Source organism: Tenrec ecaudatus, chromosome 11 (genome assembly GCF_050624435.1).
Source record: "Tenrec ecaudatus isolate mTenEca1 chromosome 11, mTenEca1.hap1, whole genome shotgun sequence".
Classification (NCBI taxonomy): domain Eukaryota; kingdom Metazoa; phylum Chordata; class Mammalia; order Afrosoricida; family Tenrecidae; genus Tenrec; species Tenrec ecaudatus.
Window position 1 is genome coordinate 5,662,357 of NC_134540.1, and position 17,951 is coordinate 5,680,307.

A 17,951-nucleotide genomic window follows, 5' to 3' on the forward strand; every position below is an offset into this window, starting at 1 on the left:
AAAAATGAGGAAATAGAAGCCAAGAGATAGATGCTGTTTCTAAAAATGTCCTGGAGCCGTGGGTGCTAGTTTGAGGGGGAAGCAGGCTGGGCCTGTGTTTTGTTTCCACCGAATGTGGCGGGAGCCATCGGAGCTCATTCGGGAGCTCATCTGGAAGAGGAGAGAGTGGCCTACAGAGAGAAATTGATGGAGGGCATGATGGGAAAATGTAGAGCAAGGTCCTGGGAGGGCTGTAGACAGTGCATGAAAATCACATACAGTGGGGAAGGCATGGAGTACGTATGCTAAGACAGAGGAGGGAGGAACAGATTAAAGATGAGTGGGCGGAGTACTGGACCTATGTTAAGAAGGACAACATGTTAACATTGCCTGTTGTTTTTAAGGTCTCTAGCATAGAACCACCACAAGGGGGTGGCTTTATCAAACAGCAATTTATTCTCTCACAGTTGAGCAGGCTAGAATTTAAAGCGCTCTCTCTCTCTCTCTCTCTCTCTCTCTCTCTCTCTCTCTCTCTCTCTCTCTCTCCTCATCAGAGGGACCTGAATCTGAAGAGGTGTTCTTCCCCTGGCTGTTTTTTCTGGGTGGTACTAACTCCCAGTGTGCTCTGAGGGGAAAAGATGAGGCTTTCTACTCCCGTCAGTTCCACTCTGTCCTAGAGGGTTGCCGTGAGTCAGAAGCAACAACACGGCAGTGGGTTGGGTTTGGTTCCAGAAGACAAAAAACAAAAAGTGTTGAGTCCATGCTCGGGACAGAGCAGAACCACCTCCATGTGGCCTTCCTAGATTGTAAATCTTTACAGGAGCGGACAGCCTCATTTTCCTCCCTCAGAGAGGCTAGTGGGTTTGAACTGCCGACCTTGTGGTGAGCCACCCGCTGCGCCACCGAGCTCCTCATGAGGATGATGTTGAAGTCCTAGCCGCTACACCTGTGAGGGTGACCTTTGCTAGGAATGGAATGGGTCAGTTCTGTCGTGTCACATAGGGTGGGAGTGGACTCCCTGGTGCCCAACCACATACTGGATTTCACAGAAAGAGAACTGTCACTGATTCACACACACACCCTCATTCATTCTCTGCCGTCGAGTTGATGCTTACTCACAGCGACCCTATAGGAAAGGTAGAACTGTCTGTGGGTTTGACGGAACCAGAAAGCCCTGTCTTTCTCCCAGTTGAACTATAGCGCCTACTGAAGGTGATGTAAGTCAGCTGGGAAAATATCCAGGGCAAGGTGGCCAATGGTTCAGATGGCCAAAGAGAATGTTGCCCCAACGGTGGCTTCTTTGGGGCCTCATGGTGTTCAAATAGAAGGTGGCAAATGAATTACACAATGATGCAAGCTAGGCCCGGGTGCCACCTTTCTCCCATGCCCGAGCATGGGCAGCGGCAGCAGCTCTGGTGCCATGGAGCAGGCAGCAAACACAGCTGTCCCGTCTTTGGCTCACTTTCCAAGCGACTGAGCATGCCTAATAACATCCTGGGGGGAACTGATTGAAAATGCAGGTTTCTTTGGCCCACACCCAGATAGTCAGCATCCACGGTTCTGGAAGGGGGCCCAGGCAACGCCAACGTCTATTTATTTATGTGGAGAAACACACTTTGTTTATTTAATCGCTACTTACCTAGCACCTACTATGTGTCCAGCTGCCTTAAGTCACGCGCATGCAATGGTAAACAAAATGGAGTAAGTCCTACAGGCAGAACTGTGGGACGAAACCTGGGGACGGCAACGTCTTCTGAGCTCAGGAGAACAGAGGAAGTGGGTCTGGCCCAGAGTTGGATGCAGTGAAATCTCTCAGATGCAATGTGATACGGAGCCCGAAGGATTTGGCAAGCAGGGGTGAGGATCTGCTACAAGTGGAAGGGAGAGAGCCCGAAGGAGGGCTATGTATGTAGAATGGTCAACCAAGCCAAACTCGCTGCTTCGGGGTCCGCTCTGGCTCTTAGCAGCCCCACACAGCTGCGGGCAACCACTCCCTTCATCTTCAAGGGAGCAGAGCCCAGGTCTTTTCTCCCACGGGGCCGCTGGTTGGAATCCAACCACCATCTTTACAAGAGCAGACGGCTCGGGTGGGGTGGGGGGTTTCCCCTGCAAAGCCACTGGATGGGTTTGAAGCACCAACCTTCAGGTTAGCAGCAGAGCACTTAACCAGTGCACCACTAGGGTTCCCTTTCCCCTCGCATCTGGTGGCTCATACCTCACAATAAAATCGTGTTAGCTAATGGTTTCTGCAGATTGGGGCTTCGGGAGCATCCCGGCCATGTGGTTCTCACTCATAGCTTCTTATGAAGCTGTCTGCCATTCAGTTTGGCTGGGATAGAGCCCCCTGAAGACTTGACTGAGCATGATGGGGGACCCCTTCCAAGACAAAGTGGTTTGCTACTGTGGCGGATGGATACATGGCTGTTGGCGTCAGTTCCTCTCCATCTGTGCTGCTGCCCAGGGCTGCTTGAGCATCCTCCTGGCATGGCGGGGTGTCTTTCCCGAGGGGGCAATCCAGGAGTCACAGGAGGAGCCTACCCACCATTCCTTTTATGAGCTAGACACAGGAGGCATGTCCTGTTGCTTCCACGTGCTATTTCCTGATCTAACGAATGTCACCTGGGCTTCCTGGGTCTAAGGAGCCAGGCCTGATGCGGTGGTGGCAAGAACCACAGAGAGGCCAGCCTGAGGTTGGCTAGCCTGTAGCAAGGAGTGCCGACTCACCTGGAAGCCCCAGGGAGAGAGAGCTGGTGATGAAAAAGCCTCTGCTGTTCAGTCCATGCCAACTCACGGCGATCCTAGAGGCCACGCCAGAACTGCCCCATGGGGAGGGGGGGGTTCCAAGGTGACACAACTTTATGGAAATAGACGGCCTCATCTTTCTCCCATCGAGGGGCGTGCGGCTTCGAACTGCCAACCTTCTGGTCAAGATTACAGCCTGAAAGATCCATGCAGATCTGATCTGTCACACAGGGTCTCTGTGTTGGAATCCACGGGGCGTCGTCACCGTGTCAAGCACCTCACACGCACCATCTTTCCCGGCACACGATGGCGCAATCTCAGTTTGTTTCGTTCTCTCATGTGAGGAACGAGATTTGGAGAGTCTGAGTTTGGCCTAAGCGTGGACCAAAACATCCCAAAATGTACCGTCATGGACACAAGACGCACTCACCGCTCGCCCCGACAGGACAGAGTGGAACTGCCCCCTGTGGATTCTGAGACTAAATCAGTGGTTTCAACCTCCCCAATGCCGCAGCCCCGTACTGCAGTTCCTCCTGTGGTGGTGACCCGGTCTGTGGGCATATCTGCATGTGGGCAGAACCATCTGGAGATGGATAGGAGCTGTGTCTCGGTTCCCAAGACCATTGGACCCCCAAGGGGGTTGCGACACACAGGTTGAGAACCGCTGCTCGAAATCCTTGGGTGAGCAGAAAGCCTCATCTTTCTCCCTGGGAGCAGCTGGCCGGTTTGAATCGCGGCCCTTACAGCCCACATGCCACCCACCGGGCCACCCAAACCAAACAACGCGCTGCCCTCAGGCCGATGCCACTTCCCTGTGACGACGCCATCCGTGATGCCGTCTGTCCAGCCCAGACACTGCCCACGCTCGGTTTGACTACACCTTCCTCAGCTCCTGCATGAGAATCACAACTTGGAAGCTAAAGGGGTTTTTTGTTTTTGTTGTTTTAAATTGTTCTCCAGAGTGAAAGAAGGAAGCTTGGTAAAAAAACAAAAATTAAAAATAAAAACAGCTGCTGTTTCATCATCTTCCCGAACAAGGTGCATTTTGGTTTCTTTGGCAAGAAGGCCACGGGGCAGTTCCACCCTGCCACGCGGGTAGCGGCCCACCAGAATCGGCTCGATGGCAGAGCACAGCAACCAGGGGAAGCCTGAAAGAGAGAACAGCGGTGGCACAAAGACGAGCTTGCACACGATGCTTCTGTGTGCCGGGAGAGCACATTTTACATGTTCAATTTCAATGGGGGGAGGGGTGATGGATCTTAAAGAAAAATGTCCCTGGGCTCTTCTGCATGGAGAGTTTGCCTTCCTTTAGCCGGGTCTTCCCACGGCCCCTGGCGTCACTGACACTGCTCTTCGCTTTCCCTGTGGTTGTTCCTGGCTGCCAAGGAGTCCGGGTCCAGCTCCTGAAGACCCTGTGCACATGAGATGGACGGTTGCGATCCAGTAGGATTTGCACGGGCTGCGTTCTGGAAGGACATCACCAGTTCTTTCTCCTTCGTCTGGAAGCTCTGCTGAAACCTTCTGCACGTCCCAGCGACACACACGGGAGTGCCCCTGAGAGCGGCGGTAGATGCTCATGAGGTGCTTTGGCTGACCATCAACTCCACATCCCCCTTGCTGCGCTGCTAGGCGCTATCGAAGTCGGTGGCTCCACCCCATAGTGACCGTACACACAACAGAACAAAGCCCTGCAGGTCTGCGCCATCTGCACAAGCACCCCTATGCCCGAGCCCACTGGTGCGGCCACGGTGTCAATTCATCTCATCAAAGGCCTTCCTCTTCTTCCATGCTCCTCCTCTTTACCTGGCATGGGGCCATTCTCCAGGAACTGGTCTCTGCTGATACGTCCGAAGTCTGTAGATGAAGCTCGCCATCCTTGCCTCTAAGGGCACTCTGGCCATACTTCTTCCAAGACAGATTTGTGTGTCCTTGAGCCGTCCATGATGCTGCCCAGATCCTTCCCCAGCAGTTCAAATGCACCCCTTCTTCTTCAATCTTCCCTCTTCAGTGTCCAACGTTCACATGCAGATGAAGCCACTGAAAATACCATGGCTTGGGTCAGGTGCACCTTAGTCCTCAAAGAAGCATCCTTGCTTTTCAGTGCTCTACAGAGGTCTGTGCCGAAGATTTACCAATGCAGTACGTCTTTTGATCTTTTGACTGCTGCTTCCAGGAACGTTGATTGCGGATCCAAGCAGGATGAAGTCCTTGACAACGTCTAGTGGTGAGGATTTTGATCTTATTTACTGTCGTGGGAGGTGGGAATCCTCCCGCTGGACTGATGTTTCAGCTGTGGCTTGTGGCTATAGGCATGCCTCAGAGACATGGCACGTTCAGTTCCAGACCACCACAACAAAGCAAATATCAACATAAAGCAAGTCACACTAATTTTTATTTTTTGATTTCCCAGTGCACATGAAAGTTATAAGTTTGTGAGTGGTTATCTAAGGTTCAATGATTAGTATCTCGCTCTCCCTGAAGCAATCAACCACACAGAACTCAGGCTCATGGTGCCCGGCTACCACTGCCAACTGCTGAAAGGGGTCTCATTGACGGTCCTGGAAAGAGTGGGAGGAAAGTATGTAAAAATTCTCAGTATCATCAGAGACCAGGCTTACCAGTTAGGTACAGACTGGTAGAATCTGTGAGACCAGGAGGCTCAGACAACTCTTCAAGCCTGGAAGTCAAGTTGGCCTCATGCTCAATTTTCAACAAAACCTTAGACAAGCTTTCATTTGGACCATATCACAAGGAAGCAGACACTCCTTAGAACAACTAGGAGGTCAAAGGGGCAACACGTGCTGTGGGAAAATGCTCAGAGGTGGGAAAGAGGGGTGGATGGGAGCGGTAAATCCAGGGAAGAAGTGGATAGAAGGCTGTCACACTGATAAAGGGGGTGACCGTCAATGACATGAAGCAAAATGTGTGTGGACTGTTGGCTGGAAATCCAGTTTGCCCTGTAGACTTCCACCCAGTGGTCAGGGCATGGAGAAATAGTCCCTAAGGGAAGCTGAGCACCTTCTGCCTTCAAGACACAGGCAGGGATGCTTGCCTGGACTGCGCTTTGCTTTACGGCGCGTCGCTTGGGGGTGCATCACATCACAACCGTCTCCAAGGGCATGTTCAGCGGCTGCATAGTCTGGAGAGTGTGCAATTGCACAGTGAAAGAAAGACCCCGTGTGACACCGAGACACGAGGTGAGCACGTGCGGGTGGCCAATGGCTCTGAAAGACTCGCCTGAAACAGCGTCGCCCCAACCTTCAAGGTGTGGCAGTGGCGTGTCGTAAAGTGACGTGCAGTCAGGGGAGGTATCCGTTCAAGTGTCTTTATGGCAGAAGGTCATCCTCCACCTGCCCCTCACTCAGGGACTATTGCTGTGTCCTGGCCGTTAGCGGTGCCTCTTCAGCTGGAGAGCTATCGATTTACGTTTCACCTTCTTTATTTTTACTACCTGGTGTGTCAAGAAGACCGTGATGGATGACTCTGTCAGTCGGATATTGGAAGCTCTGAAGCATCTTGGTCAGTGCCACAGACTCATAGGGGAAGGAGAATCCGTACCGAAGAAGGAAAAAGGCGAAACATGAAATTATACCAAGTTTGTGCCCACATGGGAAGATTTAGTTCCCTCAAAGGATTTTTTTCCCTCTCAAAAGAAAAATAACACTGCTTTGAAATAGGAGTGCATCCTTTAAACATTCGCGAGGGACAAATTTCTTTTGTTGTTCATGCAAGATGATTTTTCATTCCCCCCTTCTTCAAATCTTGTATGAATATAAAGCCTTGATGAAAATAAACAAAGCGAGACTGTTTTAAATGCTTTGCATTTGATCCCAGGATTTAAAAGGAAAAAAAACACTTTATTAACATCTGAATTTCTTTTAATTAATTCTGCCAGGATGATTATATATTTCTTTAGAAGGGTCTTTGATCTGAACAAAACATTCCCTCCATCTGCCAACTGAGATGTGTTTTCTGTACAGGACTTGTAGCGACAAACCAAGCTTTGTATTTCAAACATCTCCAGTAGGTTCCAGGCCCTTGGAACCGAGGTTACTGAGATGGACTGGGGAAATAGCCATTTTCTCCATTGAAATGTTAGCCTTCCGGGCCCAAGACAAAATGTTGTGGTTAGGTGCCATCGAGTCGGCTCTGACCCATGGCGAGCCTGTGCACAACAGAACAAAGCACTGCTCAGTCCTCCACTCTACCAAACACGATGTCCTTCTCCAGGGACTGGTCTCGCCTGACAACATGCCCAAAGGATGTAAGACACAGTCTTGCCATCCTTGCCTCTGAGGAGGATGCTGACCTTACTTCTTCCAAGACAGATTGGTGTGTCCTTTCAGCGTCCTTCTCCGGCACCACTGTTCACATGCATCGATTCTTCTCTGGTCTTCCTTAGTCAACGTCCAACTTTCACCTGCATATGATGCAATGGAGACTACCATAAGCTTGGGTCAGGCTCGCCTTAGTATCAAAGTAACATCCTTGCTCTTCAGTACTCTAAGGAGGTCTTGTGCAGCAGATTCACCTCATGCAAGACATCTTTTATCGCTTGACTGCTGCTTCCATGAGCATTGATTGGGGATCCAAGTAAGACACAATCTTTGACAACTTCAACTTTTTCTCCATTTATCATGATGTTACCTATCGGTCCAGTGGTGAGGATTTGGGTCTTCCTTACATTGGGTTGTAATCCATACTGGAGGCTGCAGTCCTTGATCTTCATCAGCAAGGGCTTCGAGTCCTCCTCACCTTCAGCAGGCAAGGTTGTATCATCTGCATACCACAGGTTGTTAATAAGCATTTCTCCCATCATGATGCCTCACTCTTCTTCATATGATCCGAGATAAAACGGGGTGTTAAACACGTATATTTGCCTCTGAACTTGGTTTTTAATATGGTAACTGCATGGATACGCAATCGACACACCATGCAATGTGCCCTTGTGCAGTGTGAGGCTCAATTCTCTTTGGTGTTTTTTTTTTTTTAAGTATATGAGAGGAGATTCAAAAAGTTCATGGAAAATCCCAATATTTTTCATTCCGTTTATGCATCAAGTTTTTGAAGCCCCATCCCACTCACAGAATTGTATATTAATTCCCCAAGTCAATTTTAGAATACTTTCATTAACCTTCCTGGCACCAAAAAATAAAAATTAAAATATCCTCTAACCCTTGGAAAAATCAAAACCAATCTCACTGCCATCTAATTAATGCCAACTTATAATGACCCTATAGGGTAGGGTAGAAAGCCCCACCTTTGTTCCTCGGAGCAGCTGGTGGTTTTGAGCTGCTGACCTATGGATAACAGGCAAGTACATAACCACTACACCACAAGGGCTCCGATAATACTGTTTGTTAGCAGGCTCACAACCCAAATCAAAGTTCCAGGGAATGTCTGTTTATTTCCTGTCTCTGTGGACTTGCCTATCTAGAAATTTCATATCACGGAGAGTATCACATATGGCTTTTGTGCCTGGTGGTGGTCACTCAGCAGAATGTTTCCCAGGTCCATCCGTCTTGTAACAGGGATCAGACTTCCTTCCCTCTCCTGTTCAAGTGAGACCCCATCATGTAGGCACTCCACACCTGGATTCTGGGTTTGTCACTAGGACCCTGCGTCATGTCCACTCTGGCTGCTCTGAATACGGCTGATAGAAACCTTCAGGGCCACGTTTTATTGTGAGTGTGTGTGCTCACTTTTCTCGGAGGAGGGATTGCTGAGTTGTGTTAGTCTGGACAGACTATAGAAACAAATCCAGGGAGACTCGTGTGTTTAAGAAAGAGTTTTATTTACAAGAGCAATTGAATATTGGGAAAATGTCCCAGCCCAGTCCAGATTAAGTCCGATATTTGCCCATATGTCCGATACCAGTCTATAAATTCCTCTTCAGACTCAAGAAACACATGCAATGATGCCAAATGCAGGAGGATCACAGGTCAGTGGGTGGGAAGTCTTGTGGAACAAGTGGCATTGTAAGCATCTCAGCGCTGGCAGGGGTCTCCAGGTGGCTCCTCCAGCTCTAGGTCTCTGGCTGCCATCAGCATGTCTTCATGTCACTTGTCAACAAGAATGTCTCACAGGGACTGAGCGAGTGTCCCGCCTCCAGCGAGCTATTTATCTCCTTAGCGTCGCCAAATGAGGTCATCAAGCTGCGAACTGATTGACAGGCTACTCCACCCTTTACTCTTTTTTAAAAAAAATCATTTTATTAGGGACTCATACAACTCTTACCACAATCCATACATACATCAATTGTGTAAAGTACATTTGTACATTCATTGCTCTCATCATTCTCAAAACATTTGCTCTCCACTTAAGCCCCTGGCATCAGCTCCTCATTTTTACCCCTCCCTCCCCACTCTCCCTTCCCTCATGAACCATTGATGATTTATAAATTATTATTTTGTCCTATCTTGCACTGTCCGACTTCTCCCTTCACTCACTTTTCTGTTGTCTATCCCCCAGGGAGGAGGTTGTATGTAGATCCTTGTCATCGGTTCCCTCTTTGCAACCCACCCTCCCTCCACCCTCCTGGCATCACCACTCTCACCACTGGTCCTGAAGGGATCATCTGCCCTGGATGCCCTGTGTTTCCGGTTCCTATCTGTACCAGTGTCCACCCTCTGGTCTAGCCAGGCTTGTAAGGTAGACTTGGGATCACGATAGCTGTATTGAGGCTTTTGAGATGTCTCCACGGTGGTTGCACCATTTTGCTTTCTCACTGCGATGCAGGAGGTTCTAACCCCATTGCGTGTTCCCGACTCCCAGTACTAGCTGTCTCTTCAATATAGCCTTCCTATGGCTTCCCTGGTCATTGGTCTGATGAGCAGTCATCTTGAGGATCCCTGGTTGGCAAAGTGGTTATACGTTTGGCTGCTAACGGCAAGGTTAGTAGGTCGAAACTACCAGCCACGGAAGATTTACAGCCTGGGAGTCCCCAGGAATAGTCCTACTCTGTCCTGCAGGGTCGTTACCGGATTTAGAATTGGACGATCGATTCTTCTGTTCTGAGTTGTCTTGTCACTTTATTCGTAATGTTCTTTGAAGCATGAAAGTTTTCCATTTTGATGAAGTCCAATTCATCTCCTGTTTCCCTCTTGTTCCTCATACTTTTTGTATCATCCTTAATTTTTTTTTAATCCAAGATCACAAAGATTGACTCCTACACTTTCTTCTCAGAGTTTTATCTGTTATCTTTAGAACTATACTCCATTTTTTTGTTCATTTTTGTGCCTGCAAAGAGGGAGTTCATTCCTTTGCAGACAGCTATTGAGTTGCGCCCTGTACCATTCATTGAAAGAAAAGGATTCCTTCTTCGTTTTCCTCCCAAGTCTTGACTTCCTTGTTAAAAACCATGGGGTCATATGTGAGGATTTGTTTCTGGACTCTTACACCTAAAGCATTGTTCTGCCTTTCTCAGGAGCCCTGGGGGTCTAGTGACTTATGTGTCTGACTTCTAACAGAAAAGTCTCGCTTCTCCAAAGAAAACAGGCGAGGTGTTTGCTCCTGTAAAGATTCATAGTCTTGGAATCCAGCCCTACAGGGTCACCATGATGTAGAGTAGACTCCGTGGCAGGGGGTTGGTTTTGTTCATTGTTGCTTTCTGTTGTTAGCCCGGGGGCCACGCAGTCATGCAACATTGTGCTTCGTTGTAGAATCGGGAAGGTTGAGTCCCCAAATGAGGTTTTCCTCTTTCAGGATCATTTTTTCGATTCTGGTTTCCTTGGATTTCCATATGAATTCTAGGATCAGCTTGTCAGTTTCTTCCAAGAAGCCAAATCTGATTTGGACAGGGACTGTGTTCAACTTATAGATCCGTTTTGGTAGCATTGACTTCTTCACCATGCAGTTAAGTCTTCTGAACCATAGCCATGCGATGCTTTTATTTGTGTCCTTTAAGAGAGTAAGTAAAAAGGTATCAGCCCCAGGGCTCAAGTTCATACGTGCATAGGTCTGTTCCATATGGGTCTGCTTTTATGTGGCCACATATAACAATGTGTTCAGTTACAGCTCTGTGATCACTAGGTGGCTGCAGGCAAGTCTGATCAGCTATGCACTTGTCTTAGTCTTGTTACAACGCCTCTCCCAAACAGGTCCAGTCACAGCTATGGCTTCCCGGGGGATATTCTGGGCCGGTTCAATTCCAGGCAGGAAGCTCAGCTCAGAAGTTTACGAGACTGTTTTTGTGAGAATCCAAGGGGCTCATCCAACGACTCAGGGTGATTATGGGGTCTTATTAGGAAGACAGTCTAAGGAAATTCAAAATTGCTTTGGCGTGAAAAAGACCAGTAGAGTTGAGACGAGGTTGGTTTTTCTTTTTCCCCTCAGCATGGCAATACACCTGTTCATTCTTTGAGGACAGCAAGGGCAGCCATTGAAAAAAGTCATTGGGAAACCTCGTGACATCAACCCTACAGCCCTGATCTTGTTTCTTTGGACTTCTCTTGTTCCCCAAACTCAAAAAACATTGAAAAGGCACATGGCTCAAGGCCCCCAAGGACGCCCCAACTTCCATTGAGATGTGGTGTCAAAGCGATAGAGAGATAGAAACACCACCTGCAGAAGGCTGAGTGTAGACTGAGATGGAGGATGTTCTGAGAAACAATAGCTTTATATTTTGATATAGTATTTGTTTCATAAAGTTAATCTGATTTTGTTGCAATACCCTTTTGGCTATGTCATGTAAGTTTTTTTTTCCAACAGTGTTTTGTAGTTTGCAGAATACACCTTTGTATTTCTTTGTTAAGTCCCCACTCCACTGTGCTCACCCCTCATATAGATTATCATGGCTCTCTCCAACTAAACTGTAGTGCAGATGGTGACACTGATGGTGACTGGCACACCCAAAGGGCGTGAAAAATTTATGATGGTTCTTCAAGGTCAAGTCCTCGGGGGAAGGAGGGATTGAGGGAGTGAGGAAAGGAGATTTTCTCAGGAGTTTCTCAGGAGTTTTCTGGTGGTTGGAAGTCGGGGCTGGTGTCAGTGTTTACACCTCTGGGCAGGGACCCCTGTGGTTTGAATCTCTGGCTCCCCTGGACAAACAGGAGACCCAGGCTCTTTGACTATCCTTCCCAGGTGGACAGCAGGAGACAACAAGGAATGGGGTGAGCTGTAACGATCCCAGCAGCCAAATATTTTTAAAAAATAATAAAAATAACAACTCTCTTGTTCATTTCCTCTGTATTTTGTTCCTTTTGATGCTGATGTGAATGGCGTTGCTTAAACAAAAGCAAAAGCAGCAGCCTTTTGAATGGAAGCCTACAGAACCCATTGGTTTCCCATTCCACAAGTCATGCTCCTTTCCTTCAGTGACACTAATTGCAATCTCCACAATGGAACAGCACTCTGCCCACTTTCTCCCTGGGTGAGATAACTGTTTCCACGCATCCTTCTTTCCAATCCCATCTGCCTCCCGAGCCTTCTCCCTGGGGATTTCTGCTTTTAGCTCTCCTAGGGTTGCTCACAACCCCCTCCAGTGCTATGCTCACTACCAGGGGAAGCCGCCCCTAACACATCATTATGGGTCCGGTAGGTGCAATTGTACAGCAATAATAAGTAAAGATCATAGTAAAGTTATAGAGAGCATGAGAGATAGAAGTGGAGTATTGAAATATAATGGAGTCAGACACAATTCATAGTAGCATGCTCACCTCAGCCCCGCTTGGTGGTCCACGTGGAGGGAGAGAGAGAATCTTTAATGCTAGCCCAGGCTTTTATATTCTTTTATATTCTTCATACGCCGTAGGAAGGGGTTGTGCTGTTGGGAATGCAGTAAGGTAAGGGGTGATCTAGGGGTATCCACACAATAGGAAAAGGAGGGATGATTGGGGTACACATGTGACAAGATGGGCGGATCCTAGATACAGGATGGCAGCCTAACTTTGGATGTCACAGAGCCGGTTTGGCCTGTTCCCTGGCTCAATTGATAGAGACCATTATCGGTAGGGTGTGAACGCCACTACAGGAACCAAGCTAATGGAGAAATCATCCATTGTCTCCAGCAGCAGGGAGCAGGCCCACCCCTGTGGTGGGGCGAGACAGTTCTGACCTCCCCCCACAACTCACCTTACAGGCTTGTCTGATGTTTGCCTGAAAGTCAAGTTTGTGGAGGTGACTTCAGTTCCAGGCTTGAAGGGTAACTGTCTAAGAGCAGTGCTTCCCAAGTGCCTGACTCCCTACCCGCCCTTCCCGTGGCGCTGGAGCCCTCGGGGGCGGGGGGGCCACTACTAAAGCAGACACCTCTACTCTACTTTATCCCAGGTGATGGGCTATAGTACAAGAGTTTTTAATTGCCAAAGGGGTGCTGAGTAATTGTTCTTTTGTGTTTAGGGGGCAGCGGGCCAAATAAGTTTGGGAACCTATCATCTAGACCAGGGGTGGGGAGCGTCCAGCAGGCTGGCTGTGTAAACTCCCTGGCAGCCAGTCAGGGCTACTCACAGTGATCCTGTTGGACAGGGGAGAGCTGCTCCTGCTATGGGAGTAGAAAGCCTCCTCTGTCTCCCAGGGAGCAGCGGGTGGTTTCAAACTTTTTACCTTGTGCATAGCAGGCAAATGTGCAGCCCACTGAGCTACCAGGGCCCCTTATGGCCTGCAGAAGGCCCACAAGATCATCAATACTAGCTATCATCACACACCTCGGCAAAAAGAAGTTCCAGCCGTCACATGAGCAGTGAGATAATTAAATGTTTGATCTACTGTAGTAGGTTAATTTTTTTCTTCTCAGCTATGCGACCTTTTTTTTGGGGGGGGGTTGTTTTTTCTTTTAAAAATCATTTTATTGGGGCTTGTACAACTCTTATCGCAATGCATACTTACATCCATTGTGTCAAGCACATTTGTACATTTGTTGCCATCATCATTCTCAAAACATTTGCTTTCTACTTGAGCCCTTAGTATCAACTCCTCATTTTTACCTTCCCTCCCTCATCCTCCCTTCCTCACGTACCCTTGATAAATTATAAATTATTATTATTATGTCATATCTTACACTGTCCAATGTCTCCCTTCACCCACTTTTTTGTTGTCTGTCCCCCCAGGTAGTTGGTTATATGTAGATCCTTGTGATCGGGTCCCCCTTTCTGTCCCATTTTACCCTTAACCTCCTGGTATCACTGCTCTCATTATTGGTCCTGAGGGGTCTATCTGTCCTGGATTCCCTATGTTTCCAGCTCTTATCTGTACCAGTGTACGTGCTCTGATCTATCCAGATTTGTAAGGTAGAATTGGGGTCATGATCATGTGTGTGTGTGTGTGTGTGTGTGTGTGGAAGCATTAGAGAACTAGAGGAAAGCTGTATGTTTCATCAGTGCTACACTGCACCCTGACTGGCTCGTCTCCTCTCCATGACCCCTCTGTAAGGGGATGTCCAGTTGCCTACAGATGGGCTTTGGGTCTCCACTCTGCACTCCCCCTCATTCACAATGATATGATGTTTTGTTCTTTGATGCCTGATACCTGATCCCATTGACACCTCATGATCACACAGGCTGGTGTGCTTCTTCCATGTGGGCTTTGTTGCTTCTTAGCTAGATGGCTGCTTGTTTATTGTCAAGCTTTTAAGACCCCAGACACTATATTTTTTGATAACTGGACACCATCAGCTTTCTTCACCACATTTAGTTATGCACCTGCTTTGTCTTCAGCGATCAGGTCGGGAAGGTGAGCATCCTGGGATGCCATTTTAATAGAACAAAGTGTTCTTGCATTAAGGGAGTGCTTGAGTAGAGGCCCAATGTCCATCTGCTACATTAATACTAAACCTATAAATATATGCACATAGATATATTTCCCCATTGTCATATATAAATATATTTACATATGTACATGCCTGTATTTAGACCTCTATAAATGCCCTTTCCCTCCTAGTTCTTTCCTCTATTTCCCTTGACTTTCCTCTTGTCCCACTATCATGCTCAGCCTTCATTGGGGTTTCAGTAATCCTTCTCAGTTACATTGCCCTTGATCAAGCCCTACCCGGCCTCCTACATACAGGTTAATTTTTAAGTGGATAATTTTGTTATAAAATCCAAATGACCTTTGGCAGAAAAAAAAAAAAGTTTCCCCACTACTGGTCTAGAGGGTTCCACCAGTCCCTATCAAACCGTACACCAGGTCTTTTTCATGATTTTGAGTTTTGTTACACATCTCTCTCCCAACTCTGCCCCAGACCTCTTACTGTGATTGCTTTGAGGGTGGTTGGTAGCGGCAGCCAGGTGCCAGCTCGTTCTGATCTCTGGAGGAGGAGCCTGGGGCCCAGATGCCCTTTGACTAGTTGTTCCCAGCATCTTTGACTTTCTTCACGCTTGGCTCCAGACTAATAGATGCATGTTAGATGGTCCTTTGCTAGCTTTTAAGATCCCAGTAAGGACTCATCACACCAGGATGTGAACATTGTTTTAGTCAGAGGCACTCACTCACTGCCATTGAGTCCATTCTGACTCACAGTGACCCCGGAGGACAGTATAGAACTGCCCTGTGAGTGGCTGAGACTGTAATTCTTTACAGGGGTAGAAAATCCTATCTTTCTCCCGAGGAGCGGCTAGTGATTTCACACTGCCAACGCTGGGGATCTCAGCGCACCGCACAACCACTGTGCTGCTCTGCCGTGTCAGCTGAGTTAGCTGTGGCCAATTGACCCTTTGGGTTGCCAGTCTTCAAAAATGCACTGAAAGCCATTCCAGGAGGGAAGGAGAATTTTCTCTCACAAAGGATGCTGACGAAACTGGTTCTCCATCTGCAGGCAACTGAGAGATGGCTGTCTTAATTTTACTTTTGCACTGTTCATTGGTAGTGTGTGCCAATACCATTGAGGTCTTGAGAAATAACATGTTAGTGTTTTTTGGTGACAGTTGACTCTGAAGTTTGGGTTCCATGGTCCCATCTCTGTACAGGTGCGTGGTGGCAGCGCTTACATTCTTCACGCTACCTGAATGCCCTTATTTCTTCTCTGACTTTTACCATGGGAGCTGGGGTTTTCCCTAACACCCCCATACACACATTAAAAAAACAAACAAACAAACCCAAGAACAAAACAAGCTCATTGTCGCCTTAGAGTCAATCCTGGGTCATGGCAACCCCATGACCCCAGGGGTCAGAGGAACTGCTGCCATGAATGTCAATCCTGAGTCATGGCAACCCCGTGACCCCAGGGGTCAGAGGAACCACCCCTAACTCATAAGGACAGGCTAGAAAGTCCCATCTTTCTCCTAAGGAGGGTTGGTGGCTTCTAACTGCTGACCTTGCAGTTAGCAACCCAATGCATAACCCCTCTGCCACCAGGGATCCTCTGGGTTTTTCCCAAGGTATCCTTTATCAGGTTAAGTTCCTGTCTCATCCTGGCTTGTTGAGTTTTCTTATCAGGAAGTGCTGTTGGAATGTGTCAAGGGCTTTTTCTTTTTCTACTGCGATCACCATGTGGTTTCTGCTCCTTGTTCTCTCAATAGGGAGTGTTAGATTAATTTTCATGTGGTAAACCAACTTTGCAAAAATAAATGAATAAATCCCACTTGATTATGGTGTGTAACTATACAAGAAGAAAAACACAAACGCCAAGGGGCTTCAAAAATTGCGTGGAAAAACTCCACTATGGCTAAGCCCATCTTTCCACCCGTGTGTTGAGGCGCTTGGCTATTTGCTGCTTCTTGGGCGAGGACTTGCATCTCTAGAGACCCTGGCTTTTGCCTGCTTGTTTTCCTTTGCTTGACTTTCTCTGGTTTGGGTGTCAAGGCGATGCTGGCATCACAGAATTTGTTTGAAGCATTCCTTCCTCTTCGTGCATGTGAGAGAGAGAGAGAGAAAGAGAGAGAGAGAGAGAGAGAGAGAGAGAGAGAGAGAGAGAGAGAGAGAGAGCGAGAAGAAGGAGGAGGAGGAGGAGGAGGAGGAGGAGGAGGAGGAGGAGGAGAAGAAGAAGAAGATACAGATGTCTGCTAATTATCCTAAGAGTGCAATGGTTATGCATTGGGCCGCTAACCACAAGGCCAGCAGTTCAAAATCACTAGCTGCTCCATGCAAGAAAGATGAGGCTTTCTGTTCCCGTAAGGAGTTACAGTCTCGGAAATCCACAGGGGCCGTTCTACCCTGCTCTATAGGGTAGACAAGAGTCAAAATTGACCTGATGACAATGAGTTTGGATTTATTGGGTTGTTGGGTTCACATTGTTGTTGTTAGGTGTCACCCAGCGGCTTCTGACCCATAGTGACCCTGTGTTCAATAGTACCGGCTGGCCCTCTGCCAACCTTACAGTGTTGCTATGTTTGAGCCCGTTGTTCCAGCCACCGTGTCAGTCCATCTTGTCTCTTGGGCTGTCTCTCTACTTTACCAAGCACCATGGCCTTTTCCAGAGACTGGTCTCTCCTGTTAACTTGTCCAGAGTACTTGAGACAAAGTCTCACCATCCTCCCTTCTAAGGGGCGTGGCTATACTTCTTCCAAGAAAGATCTTTTGGCAGTCTATAGTACTTTCAATAGACTTTGCCAGCACCGTAATTCAAATGCATCAGTTGTTATTCAGTCTCCTCTGCTCAGTGTCCAAGTTTCACATGCATATGAGGCCATTGAGAATACCATGGCTTGGATCAGCCACACCTTGGCCTTCAAAGGGGTATCCTTGCTCTTCAACGTTTTAAAGAGCTCCTGTACAGCAGATTTACCCCATGCAATATGCCATTCGATTTTTTGACTGCTTCTTCCAAAAGCATTGATTATAGAGTTAAGCAAAATAACATTCTTGACAGCTTTAACCTTTTCTGTTTGTCATGAGATGATCTGTTGATCCCACTGTGAGATATTTGGTTGTCTCTACCCTGAGTTCCAATCCTTACTGTGTAATGTAGTCTTTGATTTTCATCAGCAAATACATATATATTTATAATTATTATAGCTTTCTTATTATGAACCTTTTCATCTCTTTAATTTGTCCTTGTTCTCTACTAACCTTTATAATACCTATTTCATCAAGCATTGGTGTGGCCACTGCAGTGTTTTCATGGTTGCTCTGTGCAGGCGATGCCTTTTCCCTTTCCCTCTACTTTTACACTGGAATCTGAGCTGTGTTTCGTAGAGATGACCTATATGTGGATCTTGTTTTTTAATCCAATCTAACAATCTCTGCCTTGTATTTGTTTTCAAATCTTTTTGCATTTATAGTAACTTATTTCAAGTGGCATATGCAAATGTGACTCCTACACAGCTCAGTTTTCTCTTCTCTTTCCGCTATTCTTAGTACGA

At 47.5% G+C, this 17,951-nt stretch overlaps 1 protein-coding gene across 1 annotated transcript in view; it reads left to right on the top strand.

The window, feature by feature from the left end:
* Positions 1–17,951, top strand: part of MTUS2 (microtubule associated scaffold protein 2) — a 283,680-nt gene that overhangs the window by 103,040 nt on the left and 162,689 nt on the right. The window lies entirely within an intron of this gene.